Below are 13283 nucleotides of genomic sequence, written 5' to 3' on the forward strand. Positions count from 1 at the left end.
TGAAAGGTTTGTCTCTGGAGTGGGAGGTGGCAGAGATGAGGTTGCTGGAGTGGTGTGAGTCTTAACTTTATATTTCCTGGTTTTCAGTGGTTTAAATTTAGTTGTTCTTCACATTCTGGAAGGGCACGAGGCATCACTGGCAATCTTAACTCTGCATTAGCCAAGTTTTGGGTCATTTAATATTAATACATAGGCTTAAATGAAAACAGTCTCCTGATTCCAGATATTAAGGGACGTTTTCTGATCATAGTTATTCCTGTGTAATTCTGTCCAGGTTTCAACCTCAGGGTATGTCTTCACTGACAGCAGCAAATTCGCCGCCGTCAGATCTATCTAACTGGATCGATTGAGCGGTCAGTGAAGACCCGTTCAATCGATCTGGAAGTTGACGCAGTAAAACCACCCCCTCAAGTGGCGTCGCATTGCGTCGATGGGAACGCATTTTCAGTTGGTGCAGCGCAGTGAAGATGCCACGTAAAAGAGGAGTTACAAAGTCGATGGGAGTTACACAAGCTACTCTGTGTAGCTTGCGTAACTCCTGTCGACTGCCGCTGAATTTCCAGGTACGTGTAGACCTGGCCTCAGTTTCTGAAACGAGTCTGAACACTGCCATTGTCCACATTTACAGCTAAACCATGTTTGGCACTGATTCAGCCGCAACTGTTGCTGACACCCATTGACAGGGATAGGGCAATTTTTTCCACTGTAGACTGGCCTTAGGAGTGGTGTTGTTTAATACCTAAGTCCGTTGAAGTCCTTGAATCTTCTTTCTGTCTGGTGAGAATGCCAGTAAGCCTGCCAATTAGTGCCAGCAGTAGCAATGATTTTGTAATGTGGGTTTGTGAATGTGATCTGTTAACGGAAACTAGAATGAAAGCGAGACAGCTTAATAATTTCACATAGGCCATTGAACGAAATTATGATCTGCTAATTCTCTGGATCCTCAATCAGGTCTTCTACTTTACCACCATCATCAGTATTCTCACATTTTAGTGTTCTCCATTGTCATTCTGGCATAAAGTTTAAGCAACGGTTACTACATTTCATTTCTATTCTGGGTATAAGGCATAAAATGTAAGCATATTGTAAAAAACACATTTCCTCATTTTAACTTTGGATGTGTAATCTAATGCTATTAATCGTCTTTCTTAACTACTGACGAGCCAAATAAAAGAGAAATTAATTTTTGTGAAACATAGTAATTAACATTAATTATTTCTGGAATGCTAACTAGTTATAGGAACAGGCTTCTAAGGATTGTGGCATGACTAGGGGAATTCTGCAGAAGACAAAAAGAAGAAATCTGATTGCCATAGAATACCTGTAACATATTTATATGTGCTTCAACATGCTATCAGTGCGAAGTATACAAAAACCAGTCTGTATAGCGAAGACTGAGAAGAATCTGAATAAATAAATTTAGCATGCATTCAGAGCTGTATGAAATTGCAAATTCCCACTGAAAGCCCAAGAGCTGGTAGAGAAGCAGGAAGAGAAATTTTGGCAAAAATTTCATCAATTTTTTCATCTTTTTTTTTTTCTGACAAAAAATTTAATTGAAAAATATCAATACAGAAAATTCTGACCAGCTCTGATGAGCTCTGTGCTTGAATCAGTCGGGGTGTACAGGATTGCCCCATTAAATAGCCAAAAATGGTCAGATTGAATTTCAGATCTTTCTTTTGTATTCAACTATCAACTGATTGGAAAAAAAGCAAGCACTTTTTTTTAACTCTGTGATAAAATGTTTCCATTAAAATCAAATTGAGACATTTGAATAGTCTATAAGAATCATGTATCTAAATATATCACATTTAGTACTGCAAGTCATCATTAAAGATTGTGGTGCCTGCTACCACGCATAGTTGCATTGACATTAAGTATTACACTCCACAGGAAAGGTAGGTGGAACTGAGTACTTGTAGGCGCTCTGAAATATAAAGATTGTCAATCTTCAGTTGCACCCAGGAGATTTGGTTACATAAATTCCATTTTGTAAGGGGGATGCTGCATTGAAATTGCTTGTAACTAAGAAGTTGAGATTTCCATCTCCATTAGCTGGCAGCATTTGAGTGATTACCTTGTGAGGTTGGGCTGGAAAACTAATCAAGTTGAAAGGCTTTTTTTCCAGGAAGGCAGAACATGATTTCAAAATCTATATTAAAAAGTAATTAAACATAAACAAAGGAAGGTGCATTTATTTTTCTGAACAAAGGCAATAAATGCCATCTTATTTTCATCATTATGATGCTGGGAATTATTGGGCTAATCTTAATATGGCAATGTGTCTTACAAATGCTGGGCCAAATCCTGCTCTTCTTTGAGGCTGCAGTCCAGCAAGGCACTGGAGTATGTTCCTAGCTGTAAGCATGTGAGTTGTCTCATTGACTCAGACTTAAGTATTGCACCTAAAAGCTCTGGTCACTTGAAGCGCAAACGAATAGTCTCATTCACTTTAATGATGAGCCAGCTTGTGCGGGTGTGAGTTGCAGAATCAGACCTATGGTATTTGATTTTAATTGCTTTTGCATGAAGGATTTTCAGACTGACCTTTATCATCTCTCTCCAACCTTGGCTGACATTGCCGTTGTTAGAGTGAAAAAAATGTGACTATTTATGTGAATGGAGGCCACTGGAAACTTATAAAGTCTCAAGTCACTGACGTTCATGAGGCATGCTAATACCTGAAATCACTGGTCACCAAACTATGGGATGTGCCCTCCTAAGGGGTGCGGAAGAATGTTTGGGGGAGAGCATGCCAGGGCCGGAGCCAGCCCCCACATGGGGGGGGAGGAAGCACCACCCAGCTCCGCTCTGCCCCTGCCTTGACCCCCCAGCTCCTAACCCTACTCCTGGCCTTGGTCACACACCTGGCCCCAGCCCTGGCTGCGCTGCTGGTCTCGCTCCTGGCCCTGGTCCCTGCCACACTCCTGACTGCGGCCTCACTGCCAGCCTGGGCCACAGCTCCAGCCCTTCGCTCTTGAGGCGTTCATGGACTGGGTAAGGGCACGGACCCAAAAAGTTTGGGGACCACTGCCTTCAATGGAAGAACTTCCCTTCACTGGAGAAATAAAGACTTGTGTAGGCTCTATCAAAGTTCTAAATGAAGAAGGGCCTATTTCCCATATAAACTACCTAAATCTGAAACATAACAACAATTGACCATACCTCTGTTTGTTCCCAATTATCAATTATGGGACTAGGATTTTCAAAGATGCCTGATGGATTTAGGTGCCTGTACCCTGCTGGCATTCAATAGAAGTTGAATGCCTAATCCCCTTAGGTTCTTTGAAAATCCCAGTGTATTACAGTAGTTCTAAAGTCATTGACATGCAATGGCTGGGTCTCCAAGAGCTGAAAAGATGACAAGTGCCAGTTAAGTGCCACAAGTGTTAAACCAATGGGGAAGTCAAAATTAAGACCCCCACATAAAATACGTAAAACTGTGATAGTTGTTATTATATACATTCATGTACATGTATATTATAGCATTCTTTAACTAGAAGAGTGGCATTGTTTGGGAGACTGGAAATAATTCAGACTGATCTGAGATAGCATCAACAATACCTACAGACTAGGCAGTAGTAGTACATTTTATAGCTTCTGAAAGTGTGCTGGGTACTTTAGTTGTAAATCATATTTTATTTTATTTTATTGTAAATAAAACAAGGCCCTGCCCGATCTAATGGCTAGTTGTTTCAAGCCGACTCCCATATATGGGTCCTCTCCCAGATCCGAGATCCATTGAAGTAATACTGGATTATGTAGATAGTATACAGACAAAGGAGTGTTAGAACAGATGAAGCACAATTAATATTTTATTATATCTGCCTTGGCATAGTCTGGTATATTTTATAGATTATATATAAAAATCCTCTATCCTCTTTTCTGTTCTCCATTTTTTTTTCCCTTGGCTATTTGCCTGTATTTATTGTTAAGTTTCTGTAGCTCATAGTTAGGAAGTGCCAAGAAATATTATCACATTTTAAAAATTGCTAAATTTGTAATTCAAATTTTAAGATTTTCTATCCTAATACAGTGTCAAAAAATATCTTTAACTGTCATTTCAGCAAGGTGCGCTGATTGGTGTAATTCATTAATTAATCATGTATAACTGCCCTTTCTATTCTCAGTATGCAGATACATCAGATTACTTATTTTATGCATAAGGAAAGATTTCTACAATGCTGTCGTGTTTGATAGATAACAATATATAATTGTTTTATCATGTATCCCTATTGTATAAATTAATAAGATATTAAATAATAAGCAGATATGATTTGCAAAGTAGGACATTAAATGATGGCAAGCAATGTTTGTGTTCACAGACTTCCTATGTGGGATACTATAGTGAATTTCAACTGGGTAGCATCCATGTGATCCAGAGATACTACTTCTGTCTGGAATAAATATTTCATTTGCTAAAAAAATGCCACTTTAAGCACACATATAGTAGCTGTTGAACAATATTACCTGCTGAATCTTTAATGAGGACATTTTTTATCTCTGCAATGCTCCTACCAAATCTTTAAAGAAATGGGTCAGTTATTTACTAGCTGAAATAAACACAATCCCAAAAGAGGCTCTTATTTCCAAAATGCTGCGGTGTTGAGTTGTGTCATTTCACAGATATGAGGAATGTGTGACAATGAAAAAGAAGCCAAAAGTAACATTCTGTTTGCTTTAGGATGGCTGCCTGCCCCCATTACACCAGCCCCTGTCTGAGGGTTGGTGTGCACATTGAGAGAGATGCCATAGCCATTCGTAAATATCAGATGTTTAATGTAACATGATATAAGAAGTGGCAAGATGGGCATATTGCCTGGATGTGTGAGGCTAAGGAGAGAGTGGAGTCAAAGATGATCCTCAGATTATGGGTCTGAGTAAAGGGGATGGAGTTCAGTTTTGGTTTTAGCTGGTGGCAAGAGATCCCAGACTGATATAGGGGAGTTGATAGAGCAAGACAGGTCAGGAGTAAATTTGTGAGTCACTAGGATAGAAATGGTTGGTGAAGCCATGTGAGTATATAAGCTTGCCCAGTGATAGAGAGCATAGAAAGAATAGGACGGGGCCTAGGACGCAGCCCGGAGGTATCCCCTCCATGAAAATGGGTGAGGAGAAGAAGAAGAAGAGCTGCCAAAAGAGATGCTAGAGGAGGAGGAGAGAGGAGACAATGATGTTGTGTAATCCAAAGTAGGATTAGATATCAAGTAGGAGGTTGTGGTCAAAAGTGTCAGAGACCAGGGAGGATAAGCATAGAATAGAGACCCTGAGATCTGGCCAGGAAGAGATTATTAGAGACCTTAGTGAATGCAATTGCAATGGAATGAAGAGGGCAGCAGCCAGATATCAAACATCCAGGAAAGAGTTGGAATGGAAGAACTTGAGGGAATGATCATAGATTGCTCTTTCAGTGAATTTTGTAGTAAAAGGAAGGAAAGCAATATTTAGAGAGAGAGAGATGGTGTCAAGAGACAGTTTTGAGATTGGTGGGGAGACCAGTCTGTGCTTGTGTTGTGATGGGAAGGAGCCAGAGGAGAGTGACACATTGAGGAGGAAGGCAAAGGATGGGCTGGGAGTTAGGGTGAGGGAGATCTGGAAGTTGGAGGGTGTGTCGCTAAGGCAGGTATAGTGGGAGTTAAAGGAGAAAAGCATCTGAGAAACCTTGGCATCAGAGATGGAGGAAGGAGATGGTATTGGGGGAAAGGAAGGATATATGGCATATTTTATCTTTTATTTGAAGAAGGCTGGAAGAGTTTTAGAAGGAAGTTGAAGGTTGCAAATAAGTAACTCAGTTGTGGGAAATGCTTTCAATGAGGGTAGAAAAGTAGTGCGGTTTGTCAAGGATTAGGGGAATTCTGATGGAGAAGAGGAACCTGTCTGAAGTGCAGGAAGTCTGCATGTTCATGGGACTTTCTGCAGAAGTGTTCAGCAGTACAGGAACAAGAACAGAGGCAGTGGAGAGCAATGTAGAGCACAGAGCAGTGGTATAATGTGCTATTGTCTGTTTATCCCCATGTTACAAAGCAGGTGGGGTACTGCCTGTTGAACCATATGTAATATATCAGTGACCTTCCGAATCAGTCTAAATTAAAGTGTTGCAGTAATCTAGCCCTGGGATGGGTAGGATGGATTGCAAATAATCTGTTTACCTGTAACGCATTACAAATTATTGCATGGGTATAAAGTCTGTAATAATTCACCTTCCTTCCCTGATTGCATTTGCAGTAATCAGTCATATTTACTATTTACATTCATGTTTCTGTGATTCTAACAAGGGAAGGGAAGGCTAGTAATGATTAATACAGTTGTTAGTAGGTGAAAAACCAAATTTATGGTGGTCTGAGATTCAAAATACCCCTTTTCCTTTTTTAGGTGACTGACAGTGATATATCCAGTACAGCTTTTCTAAACTAATTTGCCTGTTTAATATGAGCCAGGTTAACATCTGAAACAAGCAAAAATTAACATCTGATGTTAATGGTATACATGTAATGAATATTTTGCTGTCACTTCACTTCAGTTTCCAATTGACCAGTGTATACATCACATGAACTGTCACTGGAAATGGTATTAACTGGTAACCTTATTTGGAAGTCTGAGCAGAGAGACCAAGGACTGCACAGAAGCAGTGAGCGAATTACACCCGTACACTTAGAAGTGGTTCATTCAGGTCAAGATTGAGACTTGTTGATGAGGCTGTGTGGGAGAGCTAGCCCATGCTGTTCCTGTTCAGTGGATAACTATAGAGCTTCATTCTCCAGGGCTGTCAAACCAGAACCTTTCACAAGCACTAGAATTCACACAGTTATTTTAAAAAGAATAATGTTCTACCTTGCCATTCAATTCTGAAAAGGCTTATTTTGGTGTCAGCATGATTACTGCAGTTGTGGGAGTTATTGCTTCATATCAGTACACAAACCATATGCTGAGTTGTTGGAATACTTTGTAACACATGCTAATTCTAAAAGTTTGATTATATTTGAATTGATTTATATGAAAAGTTTTCTCATTGATCAGGCTGATTTATACCGCATCTTTAAACACTGTTCAAGGAAATGTCTTTGATGCACTTGCAAAAAATAAATGTTTTTCATATGTGAAAAACACAGCTTCCTGTGAATGCTATTATTTCTTCTTCTGCTGTGGACTGCTATTCTGATCCAGCCTGTTCTTCCCCATTAGTAGATTACCCTCTACTAAAATTCTGAGAGAGCACCTCTCTCTGTAGGAGATATGGCTGTAGTTGTGAACATTGGAGGCACTTGATCTAGATTCTTACTGGTTTAAAAGGGAGTATGCTTGAGGCAGGGCATTATCCATGAAGGATCCTCAATTTTGGAAATCAGGGCTGGCCCTAGGCCAAATGTCGCCCCAGGCAAGGATTGTCTTTGCCCCCCTCCTCCATTTGTTAAGCTTTTGAATACCTTATTTGTTATTGAACTTGTAGCCTATTTTACGACTTTGATGCACGATTTGCATGCAAGATTTATCCCTGTCATATAAGATGATAAATTTGCACACCAGGATCTGTAAATCTATATTTATTCATGCCATATATAAGCAAATAAAAGTCTGAAAGGTTCCACGAGATTCTGCAAAGGTCAAGAACATTCTAGGAGGTTAGTGAAAAATGAATCCATATATGGAATACCTGAAACATTTTACTTCAAACATTCTATTTTCCTTTTTGTCGCTAACAACAAAAACAACACCCGAGCCCAGTGTCTCCCAAACCTGGCACCCAGGCAGTCACCTGCCCCTAAATCCAGCCCTGCTGGAAATAATTTCCTTTCTCAGACCTCCAAAGCCCAGATTTACTGTACACAAGTGCAAGGCTTGTCTGTCCGACCCTTGTGGGGGCAAAAGAATTGAAGGCTAGAGAAGCCATAAGATGGTCTTTGACAGGGGTGATTAGGATGGTTTGGATAGGACTGATTTATAGAGCAAAGGTCCAATTCTACTCTTATTTATGGGGTTGCATGGTGTAAGTGACAGCAGAATTTGGCCCTAAGGATGCAAGTCTGATAGGGAACTGGGGGATTTTCTCTCTGATTTGCAGATGTTATATAATTTTAGTGCAAGCACCCTAGAGTGGTTGATTAAATGCTTTTTATAAAGTGAATAAAAAGATAGAAGTACTTATTTCAGCTACGTCCCCTCTAACCAGTTTTCCTGGAATTTCCCTTTGTCTGTTCCAATTGGGACTCAAGCATGTTGATCTCCATGACTACACTGTCATGCTAGTATATCAGAGCTGGTGGCCCAGTGTCTAACCACAGACCTAAAGCATGCTAGTTTATTGTTCTCAGGTATGCAGAATTGTTGGACTGATGCATTCATCATCTTGAACTGATTGACTTCAGGATCTTACTGGCTAAGCAGTAAAACATTAATGTCTGTTAATATGCCAATAGGGCCTTTTGACAGGATGAAATTAAGATAAATGCCGTAGACTTTCTTAGGTTTCAAAATTCATTGTGCTTTCCATTGTATTGAGTGAGTCTGTAACTAAAGGTGACGAAAGGGCTAAACCAGTGTTTCAATTAGTAACTTGATATAAAAATACTTTTATTTTGATGGGTTCTAAAGTGAGCTTTCTTCTTCTCTGACAAAGTAGTTTGACTTTATTTGAAGCCCACAAAAGTGGTATAAATAAATGCCCCATATAGAATGCTAGAATGGGAGCTGATTTATTTGATTTGGATTTTTTTGTCACAGTACCTCACCAATTGATATTGTGCAACTGCTGGTTGTCATTTGACTGTTATCTTGTCCTTTCCCTCTTTCTCCCTCCTACTTGTCTGTTGTATCCCCTGTTGTATCTTGTCGGATGCTAAGACTGTAAGTTCTTCATGGAAGGGGCTTTTTAATCAGGTGTGTGCATAATGCCTAGCCATAGTGGGGCCTTGATCTCTGATTAGGGTATGTAGATGCTCCTGCAATACAAATAAATAAATAAATTCTATTTCCCTTAGTTCTTAAATGGATGGGTAAGAAACGGTTTTCTTATCCCACAAGAATTTTTGAGATTTCAGTTTTATTCTCCAACTTGAATCAGGACAAAAAATTAAGATCTTGAAAATGATCAGGAACTGATAATCCAAAAAAAAAAAAATAGATTGTGAGGTGAAACATTCATAACCAAGAGGCAAGAGGTCATGGCAGCATTCTACGTGGCCGGAGACAGATGGGGATGGGTAGGCTGTTGCTATCAGAGATGAGAAGTGAGAGGAATTCCACACCGCTAGAAATTTCAGATCGATACCAGGTCCTCAGTGTGGAAACTACAGAAAATACCTCTCAAGATCCAGCAGGTCTAAGGGAACAGAAAACTATATGGAACATACATGTGGATGGCAGCTCGGCCCAACCTGTAAGAAAGTCAAGCTTTCCCACAAACAGTTCTCTACATGTCCAAGGAAGACAGATTATCCTTGTTGGAGATTCAATACTCAGAAGAATCAAAAGAACATTCTGCTAGGGACAGATGGACAACAGGACAGTGTGCTGCCTTCCTAGAGCCAAAACAGGAGACATCACTCTAAGATTGGATAGGCTTCTGGAGTCGATGGGCAAGGATCCATTGGTGATAATTCATTTCAGAGGTAATGACACTGCATTGCAGAATATCTTGCATATAATAGATGACTTCAGGGAACTTGGAAGCGTGCTGAAGAGGAAGCATTTCCAAGTAATCTTCTCTGAGATCCTTACTGTCCCACAAGTGAACAAAGACAGAAGATTCCGGAAGCGAACTGCTTGTTAGGTAAATGGTGTAGCCACAGGTGTAGTGGAGCCAGAATACCCTGAAACAGCATTCCGGCACTTTTGCTGCATGAAGGACACTATTTTGCTCTCAAAATGACATCTTCTGTACCCTGTGACCTCATACACTGTACATATGAGTTCACACCGCATGGAGGACCCCATTTTGTAGAGCAAAATGGCATCCTCTGCACAGCATGTCCTACTTTGATCTGAAAGAGTTCAGCCCCAAAGATTGACTGTAGCAGAAAGGTTATCAATAAAACGGGGACCCCACAGTGCACAACAGAGACTACATAGTGCTCTTTCTGTAATAATTAGTTTTATTAACCAACCAAACAAGACACACACTGCAATCTGGTAAAGGAGAGAGAGACCAATACAAAATGCATAATATTTGCATTACTCATACCAGGCCTTGTGGAAAGACCCGAAGTATTAAACCTAATCCTCATCCTCACCATCATCACCACCACCACCACCAGTGGTCATCATCCTGGTGTCTCCCCCTCACCACAGCATGCACGCTGAGATATAGCTTTTATAAAACACTATTCTGATGCCCACTGGAGTATATCCATATTTATGAAGGTTTTAGCTCTGTAGTTCCTTATTTCAAACTACTTTTGGTCTGGCCTGTTTTTCAGATGCTAATTCATTAGTTCCCTTTATACTCGTTAAAATTTACATCACCATATCACCATAGTAACAGGTAGTTACCTTAAGGAAGTCTCTAACATTTCACCTGGCTACCAACGGTGTCTACTGTGTACACACAGACATTATTATCCAAACCCAATAGTTATTTTCAGAACATCCAGCATATCCAAAAATGGGCACAAGCTCAGCAGGTTTATTATTAACTTACTGTGCTAATTTATCCTAATGCCTAATTTGGCTACGATAAATATTTTACAGTCTGAGGCCTGTAGGCCCTGTGTTACAACATTAATCAATATTTATATTTCACCTCTGTATGCTAATTATAATTGATACTTTTAACCTTGGCTACAGACCACACATGGTGGAGGGTCTGAGCCTCAGTCAAGCTGGGACCCAGGGTTCAAGACCTATTGCTTTGCAATGTAGACTCAGCCCAACCGGACTTATGCTCTGGGAATCTGTCAAAGTATTCCACAATCTCACAGGCCAACTTTCTTTGTCCACTGGACAGTCAAATTTGGTGGATAGTCAGGTTTTTCCGCATTTCAGCATGAACAAAGGGATAGAGCACCCATGTTTGGGAAGGGCACTAGGAAGTCTGGGATGTGAGTGGTTGGACTTGGGTCCATCACTGGCGATTTTTAAATCAAGATTGGATGGTTTTCTAAAAGATGTTTTATATGGGTCAGATTAGATGGTCACAATGGTCCTGTCTGGCCTTGGAATCTATGAATCTATTTGACATGTAAATTTTTTTTTAAAACTTTTTTTTTTTTTAGTTTAACTAATTTTTTCAAACAAAAAGGTGTTTCAAACCAAAAACTGAAACTTTTCATTTTGAAATTGTTCAAACGGGATGTTTTGACAATTTCAAAACCGTTTTCCAATTTTTTTTTCAAATTGGGAGATTTGTTGAAACCGACTCTTTGTCATGAACTGTTTCAATGTCAACAAATCAGCATTTTCTGATGAAAAACATTTCTTCGGAAAATTCCTGTGCAGCTGTAGTGTTCCAGTTCCTCTGTGTCTTTTTACACTCCTTAAAACTGTTTAATATTACTCCCAGAAAATTGTATTTAATATTTGAGGCTCCATGTTTGTAAACTGAAGCCCTTTTTAAATGGGCTCAATCCTGCTCCTGGGTAGTTATTTGGGTTCCATGTGTGTAAGTCAGAGCAGAACATAGCCTGATTACTTAAGCCTGACTTATTGTTTGACCCTTGATATAAGATAAAGTTCTATACTATCTGTTCTATGTTGAGTTTCCAGTTAGGCATCAGTTACATAACTTGCTGCAGTACTTGTGGTGTGAGCAACTCTTTCTTGTTTCCTTTATACTTCACCTTCAAATTTCTGTGACTTTGACAGCAGAGTTGTTCTGCTGGAGGCAGCTGCTCTTTTGTTCTCAGTTCAGATGTGGAGGAGATGCGTCCCATGTGCTCTCATAGAGATGTCTCTCTGTTCTTTTCTTATTTAGTTTTGTTAATCTATGTTGCCTGAAAGTGCTGATTGTAAGTATAGGTTACACTTTGTATGAAAATACATAAAACTAGTGACTGCTGCCCTACAGCAGTGACATGGCATTGCTAATGGTTCTCTCTCTATAGCAGAGCTCCTAGGGAAGGGAAAGAAAAGCAACTAAGTATCACAGTCAGGAATGTTGGGGACATTGGGGTTGTGAAGAACAGTCCATTGCCATTAACACCCAGCAATGATAGCGAAGCCCTGTATGTTCTTTGGCAAGCTAGATCTAACTTCTGCAATAGATCCCCTGGTTTTCTATGATACTCAGAACTGGAAACATTTACAGCAGCTTCAGGTAAAATAAAAAATAGAGGATTTTTAAAATTAAATAGGAAAATGAACACAGAATCCGTGCAGTATCCATGTGGCATTTATTTGATTTATTCTGCTTCTAAATGCTCAATGTGCCAAAGACCTGTGTGCTGACAATCACAAAATTGTATTTGGGAGTTGTAAGAGAAAAAGCAGGAGATGATGGCAGGAGCTGGATTGCAGACAGTTGATACCTTTGCCATTGGGGAAGGTGTAGAAGGTTTTGCGGGATGAGTGTATTAGCTGGATGTTAATGCTAAAAGGATCCGTAGTAAGGCACAATAGCTATCATTGCTGATATATAATTTTTCATCACAAGCAAATCAACACCCCGTTGAGTTTATAACTCCAGTCTATTATTTTGACCTGTCAGGAGACTCAGGAACACAACAGTGCATGAATTTCCACTCTGTTCTCTGTTTGGTGTGGTTTTTTGCAGCCATGAGATCATAAGCATAATTAAACAAAACAAAACAAACAAAACCTCAAACCTTAGTTTCTAGGATGCAATTTTGTAGGAAGGGGTAGGTACTATGGCAAGTTCCATGGTCATGAAATTGTGGAAGATATATGGGGCTCTGCTTGCCAATATAATTAGGGGTTTGTACATGCATTGAACAGCTCAGTGATACTAGTCTTTGCACTGGTATCCCAGGGGCAGTTTGCTACTAATCACTCCCAAATTAATATAACCCTTTTTTTGCAGCAGCAGCAACCAACACCATAAAATAATGTGTAGCAGTTGCTGTGTACATATGTATGTGCTTCATATTCTCTTTTTTTCCCCATTATATCACGCCACCAGAAATTAAACTAATACCGTATACCTAGTGAGTCCCAGATTAGTTAAGCTCCATGTCTACAATAGTTTACACCAGAACTTGCTCTGTGAATTACCATTGCAGCAAGTGTTCAGTCTGATGTGAGATTTTATCAGTGTACAAATTTCCCTATTAGATCAGATCTCCACAAAAATAAGTTCCTTTCAGGTTCCTATATAAGATTTGCAGGTTCGA

General features: G+C 39.7%; 1 protein-coding gene across 1 annotated transcript in view; it reads left to right on the top strand.

Moving 5' to 3' along the window:
- NELL2 (neural EGFL like 2) overlaps positions 1 to 13283 on the top strand; it is a 218221-nt gene that overhangs the window by 116737 nt on the left and 88201 nt on the right. The window lies entirely within an intron of this gene.

This window comes from Emydura macquarii, unplaced genomic scaffold (genome assembly GCF_026122565.2).
Source record: "Emydura macquarii macquarii isolate MOO-44397 ecotype Brisbane River unplaced genomic scaffold, CSIRO-AGI_Emac_v2 contig_2636, whole genome shotgun sequence".
Classification (NCBI taxonomy): Eukaryota; Metazoa; Chordata; order Testudines; family Chelidae; genus Emydura; species Emydura macquarii.